Source organism: Somniosus microcephalus, chromosome 4, assembly GCF_052327205.1.
Source record: "Somniosus microcephalus isolate GS21.2 chromosome 4, FLI_Smic_1.0, whole genome shotgun sequence".
In the NCBI taxonomy this organism is placed as follows: Eukaryota; Metazoa; Chordata; class Chondrichthyes; order Squaliformes; family Somniosidae; genus Somniosus; species Somniosus microcephalus.
In genome coordinates this window covers 37,645,250-37,671,983 of record NC_140990.1, presented here as the reverse complement: position 1 = coordinate 37,671,983, position 26,734 = coordinate 37,645,250, and the positions used below count along the sequence as shown (strand labels likewise).

The window sequence follows — 26,734 nt, the reverse complement described above, 5'->3', positions numbered from 1 at the left end:
AAGTGAAACTGATTGGTTGAAAGGGGGATTGGTTTGGATTGAATTGGAGTTGTGAGGTGGGTTAACCTATTGAAGCCAGACTTTCATTGTGGCCATGGGATGTGGATTGGTGTAGTCCAAATTGAATAAGATAACTCCGCTCCGTGAGAACATCCAATAGTGGCAGGTCTGTCTACAATATTTGATTGACTATGGTACTGGGAGCCCTACAAAACGCGGGGCTAAAGTTAAACCCTAGAAAGGTACATGTAGGGAAGGGCGAAGAAATCTACCTAGTATACATAATAACACAAGGGAAGAGACAAATGCCCGAAGACAGATGGGAGGGGCACTAGGACCAAGGGGAAAGCTAGCTGATCAAAGTGGGGGAACCATCCCAGGAGCTGGTGGACTGGGGCCCTGACCATGAATTAAAGCAATCCAAGAACCAGGGCAATGCATGGGCAGACGAGGCAGCCAAGCGGGCAGCTGAGAAAGGGAATCTGACCAATGAAGCCCAAGTGTTGGTGTTTAGTTAAAGTGTGAAAACAGAACTGTCTTTTTCGATTGGGAATGTTTTTTTTTATTTACGTGAAGTGACGCAATTGCGTAAGGCTGATGATGTTTTGCTCCACCTTCAAAAGCCTGCAAAGGAGTTAACCCTTTCCACTGACAGCTGTTTACGTTCACCAAGCAACAACTTTAGTATGAAATTTGAAGATATTGGACATTATTAAATTTAAGTTTCTTAATGTTAAGTTAATATTACCCCACTCCTGGTACCACTCAGGATATTAATTGTACTATGGAAGCCCTAGAGGCGGATTTAAAACCCACTCAAGTGGCATGCGCCGGAAAGGGTGAATATTGTGTTACAACTAATTTGAAAATGTTTAAATATGCCAATCTAACTTGTGATATTCCAAGTTCAGAGTTCTGCTTCACTCCTGAAATCCCGGTATGGATTGGAGATGAGGAATTGGTGGAGATACACCAGCATAACCTCACCACCTTACAAGTTTCTGAAGATATCAAGAAAGACTTAAAAGACTATCAGAACACATTTGGGTATCCGATACCCCCGTTGCCTGAACACTTGAAAGTATTGCGAATGGAGAGACGCCTCTCCCAGAAGGTTTATTATAACCTGCAACAGAACAATAAAAACATTAAGCATGACATTGATTAAATTAAAGTCACCACTTGGTGGGATGACCTTTGGAGTTGGGGATTGAATATACAGATCCATTCTTGGATTAGATTAATTTCAAATGTATTAGTAGTAGTGCAGTTTGTTGTAATGTGCTTCTTGATTTTCATGGCCTGTAATAAATGTCGTAGGCAGAGGATGAAAAGGTTGGCCAAGGCAGTAAAGCAGAGATTGGGTGAGAATGTCCCCAATGTCTCTTTGACCTCAACAAAGGACATGTCTGAGTGGTACCAGGAGTAGTATCTACTGGGGTAAGGTGCATATAAAAGGGGAGACAATCATAGTTTGATAGGACTATCAGATGTTCTGCCTCTCTTCCCCCCAGACTGGTGGCCACCATGAAGGGAACCTGGTTAAGATGAGATACAGCATCCTGCATATAGGTGACGGATATGGCTTAGCCAAGAGCCAAAAGGGGGGATTGTTAGGATAAAATTTGGTTTAAGGGACATAAAGGGGTACTCAATATTCAACAGGTATAAAACTATCTGAAAGGTACCATTTAGTCTTGTTAGCTGGAAAACAAACACAAAGCACCATGGGATACTTGGCTATATTAACCCTTTTAAACTAACATAAATAGAAATTAGCTGACCAAAGGCATTCTGAAATGTTGCTTGTAATGACAACCTGGTAACTGTTTAGAAAGAGCCTGTTCTTGGAAGAGATAAGAATACAAATGCACAATTAAGAAGCAGCAGCAAATAAGGCCTTGAAGAAGTAGTCAGCCAGCTGCATAATTCAATGTGGTTTTGTATCCAGCTAGCCATGTCTCTGCTGGAAAATACTTTCCCATACCGATAACAAGAGTAAGAGATAGCTCATGAATATGAAGCCTCCTACAGTCGACAAGCTTTTTACTGACGTATTCAGGGGGTACTCGAGTTCGAAGGACAGGCTTAGTAGTTGATTGATTAACCATGTAAACCAATGAAGTATCAATATTCCCATTAGTAATAAGTGGGTGTTGTCTAATAAACTGTATAAACTAAGCTGCATTGTCACTTTTCCTCTGAGAACGGTGCCTCCAGCTGGGGTTGGCTGAGGTGGTTCTCCTGTGTGCACTCGTAATAAACTATTGATCTGGGATTAATACCTGAGTCTGTTAGTTCTGTTTTACCATCCAGATTTTCCTCGCTTACACTCACTGGTTCCCCACCTTATGAACTGCTTTGGGCACTTTATTAAACACACACACAGCTGACACAGATTAATCTGATGGGAGATCACTGACACACGAGCAGCCAGTGGTGTGGACCCTCCTGAGAGTCTGGCCCCTTTCCAGCCAGTATTTACAGGAGCTAGGACACGGAAAAGAGTCTAATTGAAACTAGTGATATATTTATTCACACAAACCAAGCCCCAAAATAAGGAATAATTTCTCCTTTATTTACAGATGCTCCCTGACCTGTCTCCATTTCTCCTCCATTTACAGACACTCCCTGACTTGTCACCATTTCTCCTCCATTTACAGATGCTCCCTAACCAGTCACCATTGCTCCTCCATTTCCAGACGCTCTCTGACTTGTCACCATTTCTCCTCCATTTACTAATGCTCCCTGACCAGTCACCACTTCTCTTCCATTTACAGATGCTCCCTGACCAGTCAGCATTTCTTCTGCATTTACAGACGCTCCCTGACCAATTACCATTTCTCCTCCATTTACAGACGCTCTCTGAATCGCTGGGGATTTCCCAGCACTTCCTGGTTGTCCCGGAGTTTGTGTCTTAAGCTGGCGGGTAGTTGTTGGGAGGTGGATAATGTTGAGTGTTTTAATAATGGGGCCTGGGGCCGCACTCGGGGTGTGAGCAGCCCGTGCCCCCTGGGTTTTTTTTTGAGTCAAACATATTTATTTAAATATTGTAGTACTTGTTACAACTCATCAATTACATAATAAATCCATTACATTCATTGACCACATAAAAAACCTCAAAAACAGCTTTATGGTCAACAATATAAATACAATAATAAATTTTACAGGTAAATCAATGATGTTTACAGTACAAACTGCCACTATTTAACAAACCAAGAAAAGAAAGAACCCGTACACGCCAGTCCTACTGGCATCGTTCAATCATTCAGTCATTCATTCCTCCGTTCGTTCGCTCAAGTGTAAATTCCATTGTGCATGTCTGCGTGCGTGCATATCATTTGTCTACCTGCGTGCATGCGTGCGTTCATTCATCCATCCTGGCAGGCCTCACGCTCACCAAGCCGGCCTTCATCCTGGGGAGCGAGGGCACGTCATTCGATCGAACATAAGATCCATTGTGTATGCGTGTGTGCGTGCGTATTATTTGTGTCCGCATGCGTGCGTTCACTTGGCGTTCGTTCGTTCGTACATTGTGGAAGGCTTTAACACTAAATAACACCACAATACACAAAGTCCCATAACCATATCAGAAATCAATTAAAACTTCAAGTAAATACTTTTAACCAGAACCCGAAAGTTCTTCAACAAAACAAGTAAATATCAATTCTACGCCAGTCCTATTGGCCCTCTAATAACTCCTCGTCTTCACTTGATGTTATCTAACCATATAATGTCATGATCCTTATCCACAGTCTTCAACTTTTCCACAGAAAAGAAGCCGACCACTTTCTCAAATCCCGTAAAAGAAGAAAACGACTACTCAAATTTCCTTCTTCTTGCTGTTATCACTCACAGGACCCAGCCATCAAGACATTCGTTATTCCTTGCCGATATTACTTTGTTTTGCCTTTTATCATCCTTTTATTTTCCTTTTTTCATTTTTCACTTTTATTCCATTCTCTTTTCCCATCTTATGGCCGCTCAAGCACCATACTATAGATGGGAACAGTTTGTCTTTCCTCCACCAAAATGGCAGCGCACAAACCGGCCCCCGTCACCGAGAAAAAGCCTCACAGCTGCCACCAAACGGAGCACAGACGGGGCCGCTAGAACTCATTCAGGCTGGAGACCGTTCTTCAACTTTAGAAACCGTGCAGCATGCTCACCCACAGCATCTCCCGACTCCGCTTCTGTCGACCAGCCGCTCTGTCCTAGGCCCCCTGCCTGGGGTCCTCCGTGCTGGGCCTCCCACCTAGGACACTCTCCTCTGGGTCTTCTACCCTGGACCTTCGGCACTGGGCCCTCCGCACTGGCATTCCCCGTGAGCAGCCGGGGTGTGGAGCAGCCCGTTCACACAGCACCGAGCAGAGCTGAGCTGCTGAGAATCTCGCAGCCTCCCCCGGGGTTCATGAACCCGCTCCCTGAGCTCTCTCACCTGATGTGTCACCGGCTGCTGCCAAGGTCCTTGCATGCTCAGCTCATCATCTGTCCGGATGATTGGTGGGAGCTCCGGACCAATAGGAAGAGCGGGGTGGGGCTGGAGCAGCGAGCAGGCGGCGGGTCCTCCAACCAATCAGAGTGTGTGAGGGGCAGGGCCTGACCTTTAACAATGGAAGGTGAGCTGAGCATGCGCGGACCTGGGCAGCATCCCGGTTTTTACCTATATCGTTGGTACCTATATGCATCACGACAACTGGTTGTACACCCTCCCCTTCCAAAATGTTCTGCAGCCGCTCTGAGACATCCTTGACCCTTGTACCAGGGAGGCAACATACCATCCTGGAGTCTCATTTGTGGCCGCAGAAATGCCTATCTATTCCCTGCTTGGGGCGCTATCGCTGAATTTAATGCGCAGGGGCGCTAACTTATTTGGGGCGCTAAAATTAGCCCGGCAATGTTAGCAACCCAAAGGGGGCATCACCAAAATTTTGCCCCTGAGTCCAAATGGGCTGGAGGAGCAGAGGGATCCCGGGATACAGATACACAAATCACTAAAAGTAGCGACACACATTAATAAGGCCATTAAAAAAAAGCACTGGGGTACATTACTAAAGGAGCCTTCTGTTCCGTACCTAGGACCTCTGAACCATGGCAGAGAGTGGCTGGGACATGTTTCTCACACGCCTCGATATTAACCCACACGGCGACTTTGCTGTCAGTGAAGAGAGATGAGAAAGACCAAAGTGCCGTTTGCCCCTCTCAGTGTGGCCTTGAAGGACTGTGTCCAGGCTGAAGTTCTGTTCCCGCTGTACGATCCTCCCCCAGATTGTCCTTTCTGAGCTCCAGCCAGGTGATGCTAAACACTCAGGTGGGAAAGACATAAATCTACAACAATGTGTTTAAAGCAAAGCTGGTTTATTTGACATCTATCCAGAATATTAAACTCCAGCCCAGTTACAGGAGTTATTAACATCAGCAGAAACAAACCCCAACTGTCAGAATGAACATGGTTCAGTCCTAGATGTGATTAACAGCAGCAATAACAGCAGAATCCAACCCCTGCAGTCACTTGTGAACTCGCTGGTGTTTCAGCAGGTGGGATGACTGAGTGAATCCCTTCCCACACATGGAGCAGGTGAACGGCCTCTCCCCAGTGTGAACTCGCTGGTGTACAGTGAGTTCAGATGATTGCCTGAACCCAGTTCCGCAGTGAGAGCATCTGAACCGTCTCTCATCAGTGTGAACACGTTGATGGCATGTCAGTTCCCCAGAACTTTTATCGCACTTCTAACAGTCCGAGCATTTAAAAGGTCTCTCATCAGTGTGAACTCGCTGGTGATTCAGCAGGGTGGATGACTGAGTGAATCTCTTCCCACACACAGGGCAGGAGAACGATCTCTCCCCAGTCTGAACTTGCTGGTGTCTCAGCAGATGCGTTTTGCTTTTAAATCTCTTCTCACAGTCAGAACATTTAAAAGGTCTCTTATCAGTGTGAACAAGTTGATGGGTCAGCAGGTTGGATGAACGACTGAATCCAATCCCACACTCAGAGCAGGTGAACGGCCTCTCCCCAGTGTGAACTCGCTGGTGTGTCTGAAGGTCGGATGACTGAGTGAATCCCTTACCAAGCTCAGAGCAGGTGAATGGCCTCTCCACAGTGTGAACTCACTGGTGTTTCAGCAGGGTGGATGACTGAGTGAATCCCTTCCCACACACGATCAGGTGAACTGCCTCTCTCCAGTGTGAACTCGCTAGTGTTTCAGTAGGTGAGATGAATTAGCGAAACCCTTCCCACACTCAGAGCAGGTGAACGGCCTCTCCCCGGTGTGACTGTGCTTGTGTCTCGATAGGCCAGAGGATCGGCTGAAGCCTCGTCCACACACAGAACATGTATACGGTTTCTCTCTGCTGCGAATGGTGCTTTTTGCTTCCATGTTCTGAGGTCTGGTGATATTCAGATCCGATGAGTCGAGTGACTCTGTCAGATCTTGATGTGATGTTTGGTTTGAGCTTACAGTCTGTAAATCCTCCCCTTCTAATGCCTTGTAAAATTAATTTAAAATAGGTAGCATGAGAGAGAACCCACAAGAAAACAAAGGGAGGTTGTGAAATTGAGCTCAATGAATTTGGTCATTTGTGGGGCTGGCACTAGAAAAAAGTGACCATGAAAATCCAACTGGTTCACTAATGTCCCTCAGGGAAGGGAATTCACCACCTGGTCTGGGCCTACACACGACTCTGGCCTCAATGGGAGGAGTGAGAGAGAGGTGGGAGTGGGAGGGGTCGAAGGAAAGGAACTTTATACATCTGCAACTCGACCAGAACTTTGACAGAACCTCCAAAACTCGCAACCTCCACCACCTAGAAGGACAAGGGCAGAAGGTGCATGGGAGCACCATCATCTCCAAGTTCCCCTCCAAGTCACACACCATCCTGACTGAGACATATTCATTGTTGCTGGGTCAAAATCCTGGAACACCTTACCGAACAACATTGTGGCAGTACCTTCACCACACGGACTGCAGCAGTTCAAGAAGGTGACTCACCACCCCCTTCTCAACAGGAAACTGGGGATTGGCAATATATGGTGCTCTTGCGAACGAGGCCCACATCCCAAGGTTTAAACTGAGCTCTGAGAGCGGGAGAGGCGGACCTGCAAGAGGAGAGGTGGGAGAGGCTGAATTAAACTGAGCTCCGAGAGCGGGAGAGGTGGACCTGCGAGAGGAGAGAGAGAAGTAAAAAGTAAACTAAGTGTGACATCACCAGAAAGCAGGTAAGTGATTGGTTGGTGAGTATTTCTCTCTTTCTTCCAAACTTAAATTTTGTGGTTTATAGTTTCTAAGGTCTCTGGTGTGTAGCTGGGACTGCTGGTAAACAAGGGCCCTTGAGTATATCATTTAATTATAGAGTAATTGGTGGGATTGATTTGATTTAATTTAATTTGAATTAATTAAAGGGTAAGTCATGGCAGTACAGCTCGGCGCCATGGTATGCTCCTCCTACACTATGTGGGAAATCAGGGACACTTCATGTGTCCCTGATGACCATGTGTGCGGGAAGTGTATCCAGCTGCAGCTACTGGCAAACTGCATTGCGGTGCTGGAGCTGCGAATGGATACATACTGGAGCATTCGCGATGCTGAGGACATCGTGGAAAGCACGTTTAATGAGTTGGTCACACCGCAAGTAAAGGCTGCACATAGAAACATAGAAGATAGGAGCAGGAGTAGGCCATTCGGCTCCTTGAGCCTGCACCGCCATTCAATGAGATCATAGCTGATCATCCAAATTCAGTACCCTGTTCCTGCCTTCTCTCCATATCCCTTGATCCCTTTAGCCTTAAGAAATATATTCAACTCCTTCTTGAATATATTTAATGAATTGGCCTCAACTGCCTTCTTTGGTAGAGAATTCCACAGGTTCACCACTCTCTGGGTGAAGAAATTCCTCCTCATCTCTGTCCTAAATGGCTTACCCCTTATCCTTAGACTGTAACCCCTGGTTCTGGACTCCCCAACCATCGGGACCATCCTTCCAGCATCTAGTGTGTCTAGTCATGTTAGAATTTTATAAGTTTCGATGAGATCCCCTCTCATTCTTCTGAACTCCAGCGAGTACAAGCCCAATTGACCCAACCTCTCCTCATACATCATTCCCGCTATCCCAGGTATCAGCCTGGTGAATCTTCGCTGCACTCTTTCCATGGCAAGAACATCCTTCCTCAGATAAGGTGACCAAAACTGCACACAATAATCAAGATGTGGTCTCACCAAGGCCCTGTACAACTGCAGCAAGACATCCTTGTTCCTGTACTCACATCCTCTCGCTATGAAGGCCAACATACCATTTGCCATCTTAACCACCTGCTGCAACTGCATGCTTACTGTCAGTGACTGGTGCACAAGGACACCCAGGTCTCGTTGCACTTCCCCTTCGCCCAATCTACTGCCATTCAGATAACAATCTGCCTTCCTGTTTTTGACACTAAAGTGGATAACCTCGCATTTATCCACATTATAATGCATCTGCCATGCTTCTGCCCAATCACCCAACCTGTCCAAATCATTCTGGAGTTTCTCGGCATTCTCCTCACAGCACACACATCCACCCAGCTTTGTGTCGTCTGAAAGCTTGGAGATATTACATCTAGTTCCCTCGTCCAGATCATTAATATATATTGTGAGTAGCTGGGGCCCAAGGACTGATCCCTGTGGTACCCCACTAGTCACTGCCTGCCACTCAGAAAAAGAGCCGTTTATTCCAACTCTTTGCTTTGTGTCTGCCAACCAGTTCTCTATCCAAGTCAATACCTTGCCCCCAATCCTATGTGCCTTAATTTTACACACTAATCTCTTATGCGGGACCTTATCGAAAGCCTTTTGAAAGTCCAAATACATCACACCCACTGGTTCTCCCTTCTTTATTCTATCAGTTACATCCTCAAAAAATTCCAGTAGATTAGTAAAGCACGATTTACCTTTTGTAAATCCATGTTGACTTTGTCCAATCCGGTCACATTTTTCCAAGTGCCCTGCTATTGCATCCTTTATAATGGACTCTAGCATTTTCCCCACTATCGATGTCAGGCTTACCAATGTCTGTAATTCCCCGTTTTCTCTCTACCACCCTTTTTGAACAGTGGGGTAACATTAGCTACCCGCCAATCCATGGGTACTGTTCCAGAGTCTATCGAATTTTGGAAGATGACCAGCAATGCATCTACTATTTCTAGGGCCACTTCCTTAAGTACCCTAGGATGTAGATTATCAGGCCCTGGGGATTTATCGGCCCTCAATCCCATCAATTTCCCTAACACAATTTCCCTACAAATATTGATTTCTATCAGTTCCTCCCTTTCATTAGACCCTATGTTCCCCGACATCTTTGGGAGGTTATTTGTGTCCTCATTTGTGAAGGCAGAACCAAAGTATGTATTTAATTGGTCTGCCATTTCTTTGTTCCCCATTATAAATTCCCCTGATTCTGACTGCAAGGGACCTATGCTTGACTTCACCAATCTTTTTCCCTTCACATATCTAGAAAAGCTTTTAGAATCAGTTTTTATGTTCCCTGCAAGGTTAATCTCACTCAATTTTCCCCCTCTTAATTAATCCCTTTGTCCTCCTTTGTTGAATCCTAAACTGCTCCCAATCCTCAGGTTTATTGCTTTTTCTGGCCAATTTATATGTCCTCTCCTGGGATCTTATGCTATCCCTAATTCCACGGTTGAGTCACTTTTTTGTTTCACTTTTATGCCAAACTGGGATGAACAAATTCTGTAGTTCATCCATACGATCTTTGAATGTTTGCCATTGCCCATCCACCGTCAACCCTTTGAGTGACATTCCCCAATCAATCCTACCCAACTCGTGCCTCAGATCATCGTAGTTTCCTTTATTGAAATTGAGGACCCTAGTCTCTGAGTCAACCACTTAATTCTCCATGTTAATGCAGAATTTGATCATATTATGATCGCTCCGACCCAAGGGGCCTCATACAACAAGGTTGCTAATTAATCCTTTCTCATTACATAATACCCAGTCTAAGATGGCCTGATCTCTGGTTGGTTCCTCGACATATTGGTCCAGGAAACCATCCCGTTAACACTCCAGGAATTCCTCCTCCACAGTATTGTTACTAATTTGGTTAGCCCAATGTATATGTAGATTAAAGTCATCCATGAAGACTGCTGTGCCCTTATTGCACACTTCTCTAATTTCCCTTTTATTGCCATCCCCAACCTCCGCATTACTGTTTGGAGGTCTATATACCACTCCCACAAACGTTTTCTGCCCCTTGGTTTTTCTCGGTTCTACCCATACAGATTCCACATCATCAGAGCTAATATCCTTCCTTGCAATTGTGTTAGTCCCTTCTTTAACCAGCAATGCTACCCCACCTCCCTTTCCTTTTTGCCTATCTTTCCTGAATATTGAATACCCCTGGATGTTGAGTTCCCAGCCTTGGCCACCCTGGAGCAATGTTTCCGTAATCCCAATCGAATCATATTCGTTTAGCTCTATTTGTGGAGCTAATTCATCCACCTTATTACAAATGCTCCTCGCATTAAGACACAAGGCCTTCAGGCTTGTTTTTTTAATGCTCTTCGACCTAGTAGAATTATTATTTACTGTGGCCATGTTTGATTTAAATCGTTGAATTCTCTGACTCCCACTTTTGTTTTTCTCCTTCCTATCTTTTGCTTTTATACTTGTTTCCCTTTCCTCTGTCTCCCTGCTCAGGTTCCCAACCCCCTGCCATTTTAGTTTAAACCCTCCCCCAGAGCACTAGCAAACACTCCCCCTAGGACATCGGTCCCGGCCCTGCTCAGATGTAAACCGTCCGGTTTGAACTTGTCCCACCTCCCCCAGAACCGGTTCCAATGTCCCAGGAATTGGAATCCCTCCCCCTCGCACCATTCGTCTAGCCACGTATTCATCTGAAAAATCCTTCTATTTCTACTCTGACTAGCACGTGGCACTGGTAGTAATCCTGAGATTACTACCTTTGAGGTCCTATTTTTTAATTTATCTCCTAACTCCCTATATCCAGCTTTTAGGACCTCATCCCGTTTTTTACCTATATCGTTGGTACCTATATGCACCATGACAACTGGCTGTTCACCCTCCCCTTCCAAGTTTTAAGTCATTTTCAAATTCAGAAATCCCTCTTGCTGTTCCTTAGTGAGGGTGATAGATTCTTTAGATGTACGTTTCCCCTTTAAAACATCATTCAATGACTGAGCAAGCTGTGTAAAGGAGTCAATCCAATTTCTGTTAAAGTTACACAATCCCAAAAAGGACCTTAGTTCCTGGATAGTGGTGGGTTCTTTAGCAGCCCGAATGGCTGCAATTCTATCCTGGGTAAGTTCTCTTTTTGCTTGTGAAATCTTTTGTACCAGGTATACAACCTCTTCTTGGGATATTTGTGCTTTGTTGATGTTGGCTTTATGTCCTTTCAGACTAAGGTGGTCCAGCAGAACTCGTAAATCCTGTTCATGCTGTTCTTCCATGTGTGAGGCTAGCAGAATATCATCTACATATTGGATGACTGTAGAGGACAGGGGAGGCAATTCTCGCAAATGACTTTGTAAGGCCATGTGGAATACGATAGGGCTGTTGTGAAAACCCTGTGGTAACCGGGTCCAGGTATACTGTTGTCCTTGGACAGTGAAAGCAAACCAGTGTTGCACCTCCGGTGCCAGGGGCACTGACCAAAATCCATTGGCCATATCTATAACCGAGAAGTATTTGTGTTCCGGTGTGAGAGCATTCAAAATAGTGGAGGGATCAGCGACCAAAGGAGCTTTTTGATCAATACACTGATTGGCTTTCCTGTAATCGACAGTCAGATGCCAATTTTCGTTATCTTTCTGCAGCGGCTACACGGGGCTATTGGAAGAACTATGAGTTTTAACAAGCACACCTTGTTCTTCTAGTTGTTGATTAACAGGCAGTATTCCAGCAATGGAGGTTGGACTGATGGGGTACTGTTTAGTGCATGGGGGCTTGGTCCCGGTGAATGATGCAGGTTCCATTTGGAGCAAGCCACAATCATTCTTATCTTTGGCCCATATTGAATGTTTTTTCAATTCCTCTTTCTTTAATGATCTGATTGACCATGTCACCTGACCATCCTCGAAATGCAACGAGGAATTCAGTTGATTCAGAACATCCCAACCCAAAAGGGCTTGATCCACTGGTCCTATCCAGATCTTCATAGTTAACTCGTATGGGCCAAATCCTATAAGCACGGGCTCAGTTCTTTTAATCTTTAGACCATGTCCCCCAGCCCCATGGACTGTCCGTGTCCTTCCATCCAGGGATATAAATTTTCCATAACGTAGGGGTAAACATGTTAATTCTGCTCCCGTATCCAGTAGACAGTCTATGTCCTGATTGCCCACCTTCATATTTACATATATTCCATCTGATCTTTGTTGTATCAGTGCCTGGAGAGGTACTGATAGGGCGAGGGTGGGCTCTATGAGTTTTTTGCTGCTGCGAGTAACTCCCCCTGCTGTTTCAGTGTGAGTTGCTTGAATCTTTGCAGGAAGTTGCTGGCTTGAGACTCATCCGAGGAGGGTTCTGGTGTATTGGTCGGGTAATATGTTTGATCAGAGTAGTATCCCTGACCTCTTCCTCTGCCTCGACCACGTCCTTGTATTCTTGCCTTACACGTCCTGGCCCAATGACCTTCTTTTCCACAATAGAAACATAGAAACATAGAGATAGGAACAGGAGTAGGCCATTCGGCCCTTCGAGCCTGCTCCGCCATTCAATGAGATCATGGCTGATCTTCGTCTGAGATCTTAGCTGATCTTACCAGTTCAGTACCCCGTCCCCGCCTTTTCTCCGTAACCCTTAATCCCCTTAGCCTTCAGAAATATATCCAATTCTCTCTTGAAAATATTTATTGAATTAGCCTTCACAGCCCTCTGTGGCAGGGAATTCCACAGGCTCACCACTCTTTGAGTGAAGAAATTCTTCCTCATCTCTGTTTTAAATGATTTGCCCGCTATTTTTAGACTGTGGCCCCTGGTTCTGTGCTCCCCTGCCATTGGAAACATTCTCTCTGAATTCAGCCTGTCCAGGCCTGCCATAATTTTATATGTTTCGATGAGATCCCCTCTCAATCTTCTAAACTCCAGTGAGTACAAGCCCAAACTATTCAATCTCTCCTCGTAGGTCATTCCTGCCATTCCAGGTATCAGCCTGGTGAATCGCCGCTGCACTCTTTCCATGGCAAGAACATCCTTCCGCAGATGGGGCGACCAAAACTGTACACAATACTCCAGATGCGGTCTCACCAGCACCTTGTACAGCTGTAGTAAGGTATCCCTATTCCTATACTCGAACCCCCTTGATATGAAGGCCAACATACCATTTGCCTTCTTAATCGCCTGTTGCACCTGCATGCTCTCCTTCAGTGACTGGTGCACAAGAACACCCAGGTCCCTCTGCACTTCCCCATCTCCCAATCTATTGCCATTTAGATAATAATCTACCCTCCTGTTTTTACCCCCAAAGTGGATAACCTCGCATTTATCCACATTATAGTGCATCTGCCACGTATCCGCCCATTCCCCCAACCTGTCCAAATCGCACTGTAGCCTCCTGACATCCTCATCAGAGCCCACCCCTCCTCCTAGTTTAGTGTCGTCAGCGAATTTGGAAATATTGCATCCAATTCCCTGATCCAGGTCATTTATATATATTGTGAACAGCTGGGGTCCCAGGACAGATCCTTGCGGCACCCCGCTGGTCACTGCCTGCCACTCCGAAAACGAGCCGTTTATTCCAACTCTCTGTTTTCTATCCGCCAGCCAGTTCTCTATCCACGTTAATACATTGCCCCCAATCCCATGAGCCTTAATTTTGCATGATAATCTTTTGTGTGGAACCTTATCGAAGGCTTTCTGGAAGTCAAGGTACACCACATCCACTGGCTCTCCCCCATCTATTTTACCAGTTACTTCCTCAAAAAATTCCAGCAGATTAGTCAAACACGATTTACCCTTTGTAAATCCATGTTGACTCTGTCCGATCCTTTCCCCATTTGTCAAGTGCTCCGCTATTTTATCCTTAATAATGGACTCTAGCATTTTGCCCACAACCGATGTAAGGCTTACTGGTCTATAATTCCCTGCTTTCTCTCTACCCCCCTTTTTAAATATTGGGGTAACATTAGCTACCCTCCAATCCACGGGTACTGTTCCCGAGTCAATGGAGTTCCGGAAGATGATCCTTAGAGCATCTGCTATCTCCAGGGCCACCTCCTTAAGTACCCTAGGATGTAGTTTATCAGGCCCCGGGGATTTGTCGGCCTTCAGTCCCCTCAACTTACCCAACACCATATCCCTAGAGATACTAATTTCTGTCAGCTCCTCCCTCTCATTAGTCCCTATGTTTGCCGATATTCCTGGGAGGTTATTTGTGTCCTCCTTTGTGAATACAGAACCAAAGTATGAGTTTAATTGGTCTGCCATTTCCTTATTCTCCATTATATATTCTCCCGAATCGGACTGCAAGGGACCGACTTGGGATTTTACCAGTCTTTTCCTCCTGATATACCGATAAAAGCTTTTGCAGTCTGTCTTTATGTTTGCTGCAAGTTTACTTTCGTATTCTATTTTCCCCTTCCTGATTAATCCCTTTGTCCTCTTTTGCTGTATCCTGTACTGCCCCCAATCTTCCGGTCTGGTGCTTTTTTTTGCCAGTTGATATGCCCTTTTTTTTAATTTTATGCTGTCCCTAATTTCCCTCGTTATCCACGGTTGAGCCACCTTTTTAGGTTTATTTTTATGCCAAACCGGTATAAACATGTTCTGGAATTCTTCCATTCTATCTTTGAATGCTTGCCATTGTCTATCCACTGTCAATCCCCCCAGAAACACCACCCAATCAATCTTACCCAATTCCCGTCTCATACCCTCGTAATTCCCTTTATTTAAGTTCTGGACCTTAGTCTCTGATTCAATTTCCTCACTCTCCATCTCGACTGAGAGCTCGATCATATTATGATCGCTCTGACCCAAGGGGCCTCGTACAAGAAGATTGTTGATAAGTCCCTTCTCATTGCACAATACCCAGTCTAAAATGGCCTGATCTCGAGTCGGCTCCTCGACATATTGGTCCAGATAACCGTCCCGAAAACATTCCAGGAATTCCTCCTCCTCAGAATTTTTACTAATTTGGGTAGTCCAATCAATATGTAAATTAAAGTCACCCATGATGACAGCTGTGCTCTTATCGCACGCTTCTCTAATTTCCCTTTTTATGCCTTCCCTCACCTCCATATTACTATTTGGAGGCCTATATATCACACCCACTAACGTTTTCCTCCCCTTGCTATTTCTCATTTCTACCCATACAGATTCCGTTTCATCCGAGTTAATATCCTTCCTTTCCATTGCATTAATCCCCTCCTTTACCAGCAATGCTACCCCACCTCCCCTACCTTTTTGCCGATCCTTCCTAAATATTGTATATCCCTGGATGTTAAGTTCCCAGCCTTGCCCACCCTGCAGCCACGTTTCTGTAATCCCAATCAAATCATACTTGTTTACCTCTATTTCCACAACTAATTCATCCACCTTGTTCCTAATGCTTCTAGCATTAAGATACAAAGCCTTCAGGCTTGCTTTTTTCACACTCTCATTATGAATTAGTTTGGCCCTTTGTGTTTCTCTCCTTTGCTTATTGCTTCTCACCTTTCTACCATCTATTTCTGACTTCATATGACTTCCCTCCTTTCCACTATCTAGGTTCCCATCCCCCTGCCAAATTAGTTTAAATCCTCCCGAACCGCCCTAGAAAATATTACCCCGAGGACATCGGCTCCCTCACAGTTCAGGTGTAGACCGTCCCCTTGGTACAGGTCACTCCTCCCCAAGAACTGGTTCCAATGCCTCAAGAATTTAAATCCCTCTCCCTTGCACCACTGCTCAAGCCACGTATTTAGCTTATCTATCTTACTCTCTCTAAACTTATTAGCTCGTGGCACTGGTAGCAATCCAGAGATTACTACCTTTGAGGTCCTACTTTTCAATTTAGCTCCTAACTCCCTAAATTCAGCTTGTAGGACCTCCTCCCTCTTTTTACCTACATCGTTGGTACCTATATGTACCACGACAACTGGCTGATCCCCCTCCCCCTTCAGAATGCTCTGCACCCGCTCCGAGACATCCTTGACCCTTGCACCAGGGAGGCAACATACCATCTTGGAGTCTCGGTCTCGGCCACAGAAACTCCTATCTATCCCCCTTACAATTGAATCCCCTATCACTATAGCCCTATCCCTCTTTTTCCCGCCCTTCTGTGCAGCAGAGCCAGTCATGGTGCCCTGAACCTGGCTGCTGGTGCCTTCCCCTGATAAGTCATCTCCCCCAACAGTACCCAAAACGGTAAACCTGTTTTGGAGGGAGATGACCGCAGGTGACTCCTGCACTACCTTCCTGCCTTTACCCTGCCTTTTGGTCACCCATTTACTGTCTGAGCTAGCCTTTACCTGCGGTGTGACCAACTCACTGAATGTGCTATCCACAACATCCTCAGCATCGCGTATGCTCCAGAGTGAGTCCATTCGCAGCTCCAGCGCCGCCATGCGGTCCGCTAGGAGCTGCAGCTGGACACACTTCCTGCACACATAGTTGTCAGGGACAGTGTCCCTGATTTCCCACATGGCACAGGAGGAGCATGACACGGGTCTGAGCTGCCCTTCCATGACTTAACCCTTACAAGACCTTTTTATTTACTACGATTTAGCTTAATTATTGAATTCTACTTAGAATAAGTTTGTGAAAGTACTCACCAACCAGTCACCTACCTGTTTTCTGGTGTTGTATTTTCACTGCCGCCTCCTGTCCTGGAACCTTCTCCACCTAGGTTAGGCTCCTGAAATAAAATAAATTGAACCTACCTTTTCAACTTCCACTAACCCCTAAAAGGTTAGAGGAGGTGGAAGGGTGGGAGACACTACACTGTAGTGTTTCGGGTTTAGCAACAGCTCCACCTATATAAGAGTTACTGGCCTCCTGCTCTCCCGACTGCACCAGCTGTGAAAGAAAAAGTAGTAGCATTTTTTTTCTGATGATGGCTTATCGGGATCCTCGTCTTTCCATTCTTTAGCCTGCAGTGCTCGGACCTTAGCTCCCATTTCCCTGTCTAATTGATTACACTTATCCACCATTGCTGAATAAGTTATTGTTGCTCCCTCCCAATTGGGTAGGACTAATTTCAATGTTTTTGATAGTTCTGGCTTTAGACCGGCAACAAAGGCAGCTTTCAGGGTTCCTAGAGTACTCTCATCTATCCCCTCATGTCTGTCTCCTGTGTTCAGCCCGAATATTCCAACCAGTTAGTTTTAAATCGTTCATCGTACTCTAACACTTCCTCCGTTCCTTTCTGCTGACGGGCTGTAATCTTTCCCCAAACCATTTTTGCAGGGCTGAATGCTTGCAGCCACAATTTGATCGCATCCCATCCGTCATCTAATTCTTGCTCATCATCACCCAGGCTAATTTTTACCTGGCCACGTAACTTCCTTGTCTCTCTACTGGGTACCATTACACTCAGAATTTGGACCCCGTCCCATGGATGGAGTTGGTAAATACTCCTCAGACGTTCCAGCTGTTCCCAGGTTTTCATTCCCCCCCTTTTTGGGTGAGGCAATTATTTAGACCATTTATCTATCTTTTCTGGATCTGCTGGATCATGCTGCTGGAAGTACTTGTATTTGTACTTTGTCTTTTCTTCCCCATCTTCATTCGTCTCACACTCCTTTTCTACTCTTTTCCTTTTCCGTCTCAACGGGGCCAAATGGGGTCGTAGGGGTCGTATTTTCTTTTCTTTGCTTTCATGAAAATCACTAGGGGATTCTGAGTCGGTCTCAAGGCCTGCTTCCTGTCTCCTACAACCATCCTCCTTTATTTCATTTATAATTGGATATCCCTTCCAGGTCCCGACACATTTTCCTTTTTCTTGAACTACCGGTTGTTTATCCAGTTGTTTTTTGTATTCCTTAACTTTATCTTTAAATTTTTTAACTTCCACTTCTGACTTTTCAAGCTCATTTGTTTTCTTTTTCAATTGTTCATAAATCGCATCTTTTTGCTGTTTTGCATTGGTCAAATCGTGATTATGTTGGGATTGTGTCTTAATCTCATTTCGCTGTCGGATCTGACTCATAAGTGCCAATGACCATCTGATCCGTCTTTTAACTTTCATACGGGTCGTTTTTCCCCAGGCCCTTTTTATGTCATCCAAAGACCACTGTCCGGAGGAGGTACTCTACTTTTGTTCGATTTCGAACCAGGTTTCAGGTAAGTCAAACTGTAATTCTATATAGTCTTTCAACTGCTGGAGGATTTCGTCCTCCGAGATTTCAGGTGGAGCCCACCCTCGCTTAACAGTCGTAGGTTCATCAAGTGATGATAAAGGAATGAGTGATGTATCTGAGATCCAATCAGTGCGATGTAGCTGAACCAACCATAGCTCTGTATGCATGTTGCTGAGCCAATGGGAATAAAGGGGGCGGGTACATCTACTGCTGTATAAAGCCAGCCATTTTGAACATGCTAGTCAGTTTAAGCATAATCAGATTTCATTAAGTCATTAGATTTTAATCATATTAATCATATTAAAATCTATGTTTATAGAATATATATATATATATATATATATATATATATATATATTCCCTAACAACCTGTTCCCTGCTTTCTCCCCATACTCCTTGATCCCTTTAGCCTTAAGAAATATATCCAACTCCTTCTTAAATATATTTAATGAATTGGCCTCCACCGCCTGTGGTAGAGAATTCCACAGGTTCACCAATCTCTGTGTGAAGAAATTCCTCCTCAACTCTGTCCTAAATGGCCTACCCCTTATCCTTAGACTGTGACCATCGGGAACATCCTTCCTGCATCTAGTCTGTCCAGTCCTGTCAGAATTTTATAAGTTTCAATAAGATCCCCTCTCATATTTCTAAACTCCAGCGAGTACAAGCCCAATCGTCCCAATCTCTCCTCGTACATCATTCCTGCCATCCCAGGTATCAGCCTGGTGAATCTTCGCTGAACTCTATCCATGGCAAGAACATCCTTCCTCAGATAAGGCGAACAAAACTGCACACAATACTCAAGGTGTGGTCTCACCAAGGCCCTGTACAACTGCAGCAAGACATCCGTGTTCCTGTACTCAAACCCTCTCGCTACGAAGGCCAACATACCATTTGCCTTCTTAATCGCCTGCTGCACCTGCATGCTTACCTTCAGCGACTGGTGCACAAGGACACCCAGATCTCGTTGCACTTCCCCTTCTCCCAATCTATTGCCATTCAGATAATAATCTGCCTTCCTGTTTTTGCCACCTAAGTGGATAACCTCACATTTATCCACATTATATTGCATCTGCCATGCTTTTGCCCAATCACCCAACCTATCCAAATCATCCTGGAGTTTCTCAGCATCCTCCTCACAGCACACACGCCCACACAGCTTTGTGTTTTCTGCAAATTTGGAGATATTACATCTAGTTCCGTTGTCTAGATCATTAATATATATTGTGAATAGCTGGGGTCCAAGGACCGATCCCTGCGGAACCCCACTAATCACTGCCTGCCACTCGGAAAAAGACCCGTTTATTCCAACTCTTTGCTTTCTGTCTGCCAACCAGTTCTCTATCCAAGTCAATACCTTGCCCCCAATCCCATGTGCCTTAACTTTACATGCTAATCTCTTATGCGGGACCTTATTAAAAGCCTTCTGAAAGTCCAAATACACCACATCCACTGGTTCTCCCTTATCTATTTTACCAGTTACATCCTCGAAAAATTCCAGTAGATTAGTCAAGCACAATATACCTTTTGTAAATCTATGTTGACTTTGTCCGATGTTGTCACTGTTTTCCAAGTGCTCTGCTATTACATCTTTTATAATGGACTCTAGCATTTTCCCCACTACCGGTGTCAGGCTTACCGGCCTGTAATTCTCTGTTTTCTCTTTACCACTTTTTTTGAATAATGGGGTAACATTAACTACCCTCCAATCCATGGGTACTGTTCCAGATTCTATCGAATGTTGGAAGATGATCAGCAATGCATCTATTATTTCTAGGGCCACTTCCTTAAGTACCCTAGGATGTAGATTATCAGGCCCTGGGGATTTTTCGGCATGCAATCCCATCAATTTCTCTAACAATATTTCCCTACAAATACTGATTTCTTTCAGTTCCCCCCTTTCATCAGACCCTATGTTCCCCAACATCTTTGGGAGTTTATTTGTGTCCTCCTTTGTGAAGACAGAACCAAAATATGTATTTAATTGGTCTGCCATTTCTTTGTTCCCCATTATAAATTCCCCTGATTCTGACTGCAAGGGACCTACGCTTGACTTCACCAATCTTTTTCTCTTCACATATCTATAAAAGCTTTTACAGTCAGTTTTTATGCTCCCTGCAAGCTCACTCTCACATTCAATTTTCCCCTTCTTAATTAATCCCTTTGTCCTCCTTTGTTGAATCCTAAACTGCTCCCAATCCTCAGGTTTACTGCTTTTTCTGACCAATATATATGTCCTCTCCTGGGAACTTATGCTATCCCTAATTTCCCTTGTTATCCACGGTTGAGTCACCTTTTTTGTTTTATTTTTATGCCAAACTGGGATGAACAAATTCTGTAGTTCATCCATGCGGTCTTTAAATGTTTGCCATTGCCTATCCACCGTCAACCCTTTGAGTGACATTCCCCAATCAATCCTACCCAACTCGTGCCTCAGACCATCGTGGTTTCCTTTATTTAAATTGAGGGCCCTAGTCTCTGAGTCAACCACTTAATTCTCCATCTTAATGCAGAATTCGATCATATTATGATCGCTCCGACCCAAGGGGCCTCGTACAACAAGGTTGCTAATTAATCCTTTCTCGTTACATAATACCCAGTCTAAGATGTCCTGATCTCTGGTTGGTTCCTCGACATATTGGTCCAGGAAACCATCCCGTTAACACTCCAGGAATTCCTCCTCCACAGTATTGTTACTAATTTGGTTAGCCCAATGTATATGTAGATTAAAGTCACCCATATTGACTGCTGTGCCCTTATTGCATGCTTCTCTAATTTCCCTTTTATTGCCATCCCCAACCTCCGCATTACTGTTTGGAGGTCTATATACCACTCCCACAAACGTTTTCTGCCCCTTGGCATTTCTCGGTTCTACCCATACAGATTCCACATCATCAGAGCTAATATCCTTCCTTGCAATTGTGTTAGTCCCTTCTTTAACCAGCAATGCTACCCCACCTCCCTTTCCTTTTTGCCTATCTTTCCTGAATATTGAATACCCCTGGATGTTGAGTTCCCAGCCTTGGCCACCCTGGAGCAATGTTTCCGTAAGCCCAATCAAATCATATTCGTTTAGCTCTATTTGTGGAGCTAATTCATCCACCTTATTACAAATGCTCCTCGCATTAAGACACAAGGGCCTAGAAATTCACTTTGTGCCCGCCAGCTGGCGTGCGCCCAATCATTAGCGCTGAGCGCAGAGCCAGTTGCGCGCGTCAGATATTCAGTTTTTGCTCCCCAAGTCAGAACCGGGCACTATTCCAGGGTGTGCCCGCCCCCGCTTGGGGCGCTGAAACTGAATTTCAGCGCTCTAGGCACTGCTGCGCCACCCGCTGCGGAGCGGCAGGCTGCAGTACTGCAGGCCTCCTCCTTCTCTTAAGGGGGAGGTGCCTGCAATGGGGAGATCGCCGCTGGATAGTGCCGGCAACTGAGCCCGGCACCACGGAGAAGTGCCGGGTTCGCGGAAAGCTGCCAGCAATGCCGCGGGGGGGCGGGGGAGGAGGCCGGGGAAGGAGGTGCGGGCAGGCGGCCGCCGAAAAAGCGGCCAGCCGCACCTCCACCTTAAAGCGCCCCACTAAGGCTACAGTACGGCCCCGTTTTCTGATCGCTGTTTGCGGCCGCTGCGGAAGAGGCGGCCGCAACTAAATATGGGGGTCGGGCCGGTTTCGGGGCAGAACCGGGGCACTGCGCACACCGATGACGTCATTGGTGCCGGCGCAGCGATAACGGCTACCGCCGCCATTACCGCTGCGCTGAATATCAGCGCAAACTCCTCTATTGGCGCAGAAGCCCTCTTTGGGCGGTAACTGGCTGCAAAGCTGGCAGCGCCTTACTGAATTTCTAGGCCAAGGCCTTCAGGCTTGTTTTTTTAACGCTCTTAGACCTAGTAGAATTATTATTTACTGTGGCCATGTTTGATTTAAATCGTTGATTTCTCTGACTGCCACTTTTGTTTTTCTCCTTCCTATCTTTTGCTTTTATACTTGTTTCCCTTTCCTCTGTCTCCCTGCTCAGGTTCCCAACCCCCTGCCATTTTAGTTTAAACCCTCCCCCAGAGCACTAGTAAACACTCCCCCTAGGACATCGGTCCCGGCCCTGCTCAGGTGTAAACCGTCCGGTTTGAACTGGTCCCACCTCCCCCAGAACCGGTTCCAGTGTCCCAGGAATTGGAATCCCTCCCCCTCGCACCATTCGTCTAGCCACGTATTCATCTGAAATATCCTTCTATTTCTACTCTGACTAGCACGTGGCACTGGTAGCAATCCTGAGATTACTAGCTTTGAGGTCCTATTTTTTAATTTATCTCCTAACTCCCTATATCCAGCTTTTAGGACCTCATCCCGTTTTTTACCTATATCGTTGGTACCTATATGCACCACGACAACTGGCTGTTCACCCTCCCCTTACAAAATGTTCTGCAGCCGCTCTGAGACATCCTTGACCCTTGCACCAGGGAGGCAACATACCATCCTGGAGTCTCGTTTGCAGCTGCAGAAACTCCTATCTATTCCCCTTCCAATAGAACCTCCCATTACTATAGCTCTACCCCTCTTTTTCCTCCCGTCCTGTGCAGCAGAGCCACCCCTGGTGCCAGGAAGCTGGCTGCTGCTGCCTTCCTCTGATAAGCCATCACCCCCAGCAGTACTCAGTGGTGTATCTGTTTGAGAGGGGAATGTCCACAGGGGACCCCTGCACTACCTGTGTGCGCCTAGTACTCTGTCTGTTGGTCACCCCTTCCCTTTCTGCCTGTCCACCCTTTGCCTGCAGTGTGACCAACTGCTTAAACGTGTTATCCACGACTTCCTCAGCATCGCGAATGGTCCAGTATGTATCCAATTGCAGCTCTAGCACCGCAATGCGGTCTGCCAGTAGTTGCAACTGGGCACACCTCCTGCACACATAGTTGTCAGGAACACAGGAAGTGTCCCTGAGTTCCCACATAGCACAGGAGGAGCATGCCACAGGGCCGGGCTCTCCTGTCATGACTTACCCTTTAATTAATTGAAATTAAATTAAATCAAATCAATCCCACCAATTACACTACAGTTAAATGTTATATTTAAGGGCCCTGGTTTACAAACAGTTCTCGCTACACCACAGAGACTTTATAAACTTTAACTCTGTGGTTTATAGTTTCTAAAGAGAGAAATACTCACCAACCAATCACTTACCTGCTTTCTGGTGACGTCACACTTCGATTACTTTTTTCTTCTCTCCCTCTCTGAATTCAGAGATTCGTATGCTCTGGGGCCTACCTGGTCTCTGGGGCCTCTTTATATCACCGCTACTCCGAGATTCCCGCCACCGCTCTGAGGCCTACCTGGTCTCTGGGGCCTCTTTATATCAACACTCCTCCGAGATTCCCGCCGCCGCTCTGAGGCCTACCTGGTCTCTTGTCTCTTCTTTCTGTGTATTGGGAGCCGTGGATGAGACTCTGAATGTGATTGTTCCATTAAAACATGGTGTTCTTCATCATGTACTTGTCGTGTAATGTGGGATGTCCCTTCGCTTATTTCGTGTCCCAGCAGTAATCCCACCTTCATGGTGAAGTTTCCCTGTAAATTAAGCAGAAGCCTGGTCGTCACCAGAGGTTAGTTTATCTCCGGTGTTTATTCCATTTTTCCTGTGGGATTTAAGATCAGATGGGTTATTGCTTTATCGTTTAATTGGGTCCAATGTTTCTATCTACCCTTTCCCCTCATATCTATACATGCGCGCGTATCACTGGTCATGATAACCTCAAATGGTCTGGTCCATCTAGGTGAGAATTTTTAAATTTTTTTAATTCATTGATGGGATGTGGGCGTCGCTGGCTGGCTAGACCTGCATTTACTGCCCATCACTAATTGCCCTCGAGAAGATGGTGGTGAGCCGCCTTCTTGAACCGCTGCAGTCCATATGGTGTAGGTACACACACAATGCTGTTAGGAAGGGAGTTCCAGGATTTTGGCCCAGCGACAGTGAAGGAACGGCAATACAGGTCCAAGTCAGGATGGTGTGTGGCTTGGAAGGGAACTTGTAGGTGGTGATGTTCCCATGCGTCTGCTGCCCTTGTCCTTCTAAGTGGTAGAGGTCGCGGGTTTGGAAGGTGCTGTTGAAGGAGCTTTGGCGAGTTGCTGCAGTGCATCTTGTAGATGGTACACACTGCAGCCACAGTGCGCCAGTGGTGGACGGAGTGAATGTTGAAGGTGGTGGATGGAGTGCCAATCAAGCGGGCTGCTTTATCCTGAATGGTGTCGAGCTTCTTGAGTGTTGTTGGAGCTGCACTCATCCAGGCAAGTGGAGAGTATTCCATCACACTACTTACTTGTGCCTTGTAGATGGTGGAAAGGCTTTGGGGAGACAGGAGGTGAGACACTAGCCGCAGAATTCCCAGCCTCTGGCCTGCTGTTGTAGCCACATTATTTATATAATAATAATAATAATTCAACTTTATTGTCATTGCACAAGTACATGAACAACGAAATGTGATCTTGCAAGCTCCCATGACTGGGAGAAGCAAAGCCGCTGCGTCGGTGCACGCCGCCATTCCATTTTCACCATTCCTCCTGTCCGACAATCTTCAGCCCACCGCCCAGGCCTGCTCACCAGCCGCTCCTCCCGTGGCTCTTTCCGTGACCTTCTCACCAACCGCCCCTCCTCAAGGCTCCTTCCACGACCTTGTCTTCCCTGATGGTCACCCCTCCAGGTACTAACCAGGCCTGGCTTTGCTTAGTTTCCAAGCCTTGGCCAGTGACCCTGTCCCTAGTCCCAGGAATATCGCTGGTCCAGTTTAGTTTCTGATCAATGGTAACCCCCAGGATGTTGATAGTGGGGGATTCAGCGATGGTAATGCCATTGAATGTCAAGGGGAGATGGTTAGAGTCTCGCTTGTTGGAGATAGTCATTGCCTGGCACTTGTGTGGTGCGAATGTTACTTGCCACTTCTCAGCCCAAGTCTGAATGTTGTCCAGGTCTTGCTGCATATGGACACGGACTGCGTCAGTATCTGACGAGTCTCGAATGGTGCTGAACAGTGTGCAATCATCAGCGAACATCTCCACTTCTGACCTTATGATGGAGCGAAGGTCATTGATGAAACAGCTGAAGATGGTTGTGCCTAGGACACTGCCCTGAGGAACTCCTGCAGTGATGTCATGTGATTGAGATGAATGACCTCCAACAACCACAGCCAGGTTCCTTTGTGCTAGGTATGATTCCAACCAATGGAGAGTTTTCCCCTTGATTCCCATTGACTTCAGTTTTGCTAGGGCTCCTTGATGCCACACTCGATCAAATGCTGCCTTGATGTCAAGGGCAGTCACTCTCACCTCACCTCTTGAGTTCAGCTCTTTTGTCCATGTTTGGACCAAGGCTGTAATGAGGTCAGGAGCTGAGTGGCCCTGGCGGGACCCAAACTGGGCGTCAGTTCGCAGGTTATTGCTGAGTAAGTGCCGCTTGATAGCACTGTCGACGACACCTTCCATCACTTTGCTGATGATTGAGAGTAGACTGATGGGACGGTAATTGGCCAGGTCGGATTTGTCCTGCTTTTTGTAGACGGGATATACTTGGGTAATTTTCCACATTGCCGGGTAAATCTCTCTGTCAATATTTTAACAAATACCTGCTCGCCCACCTTGGGTAGGGGCTCTGCGGCCCCCTGCTTTTGTGTATTTTTGTCTCTGATGTCTTGTTGTTCTTTAACTTCTTGTTTGAGCCCCTTCAATTGGTTATCCAATGTTTGTACGTAGTTCCTAATTTTATCTTTTAAGGGTCCTAGTCCCTCGCTACCAGATGCTACTCCTTCCAGCAGACACACTGCTCGTCCAGTCCTGAGTTCATATGGTGTCAGTCCGGTCACCCTGTGATCCTTTTTCCATATTCCATCTCTACCTTTGGCTGTGCCTCTCTTTGTCCACTGCTCCTGCTCCTCCATTTCGGTCTCCTCTTGGATTCTTTTATGTTCACTTCCTCTGCTGTTATTCTACCTGCTGCTCTTGCTGCCTGATCAGCTAGCATATTTCCTTTTTGTTGCTCGCTCACTATCTTGCGGTGTGCCTTTTTTTTAATCACTGCTACCTCTTCTGCTCCTTTTACCGCTTCTACTAGGTCTCTACCTCCTCATGCTGTATTTGTCCTCCTCTGGAGGTTACATATCCTCTCCTATTCCACGCTATCATATAATCATGCGCTACCCCAAATGCATACCTACTGTCTGTGTATATATTTACTCGTTTTCCTTTCCTTTGCCAATTTCAATGCTTCCGTGAGAGCCACTGGTTCTGCTACCTGCGCTGAGGTTCCTCCTTCAAGCCCTCCCTTTGCGACTGTTTCTCTGTTCTCAGATACTACTGCCCAACCGTGTGTGGCTCCCCATTTATATATCGGCAAGATCCGTCTACATAAAAAGGTGTGTTCGGGATTTTCAAGGGGTGATTCTGATACAGTTCCTCTGACCTCCACGATTACT

At 45.9% G+C, this 26,734-nt stretch overlaps 1 pseudogene; it reads right to left on the bottom strand.

Annotated features, from left to right (window-relative positions):
* Positions 1-5,438: 5,438 nt before the first annotated feature.
* The window catches only part of LOC147118648 (uncharacterized), a 67,513-nt pseudogene continuing 46,217 nt past the window's right edge, over positions 5,439-26,734 (bottom strand).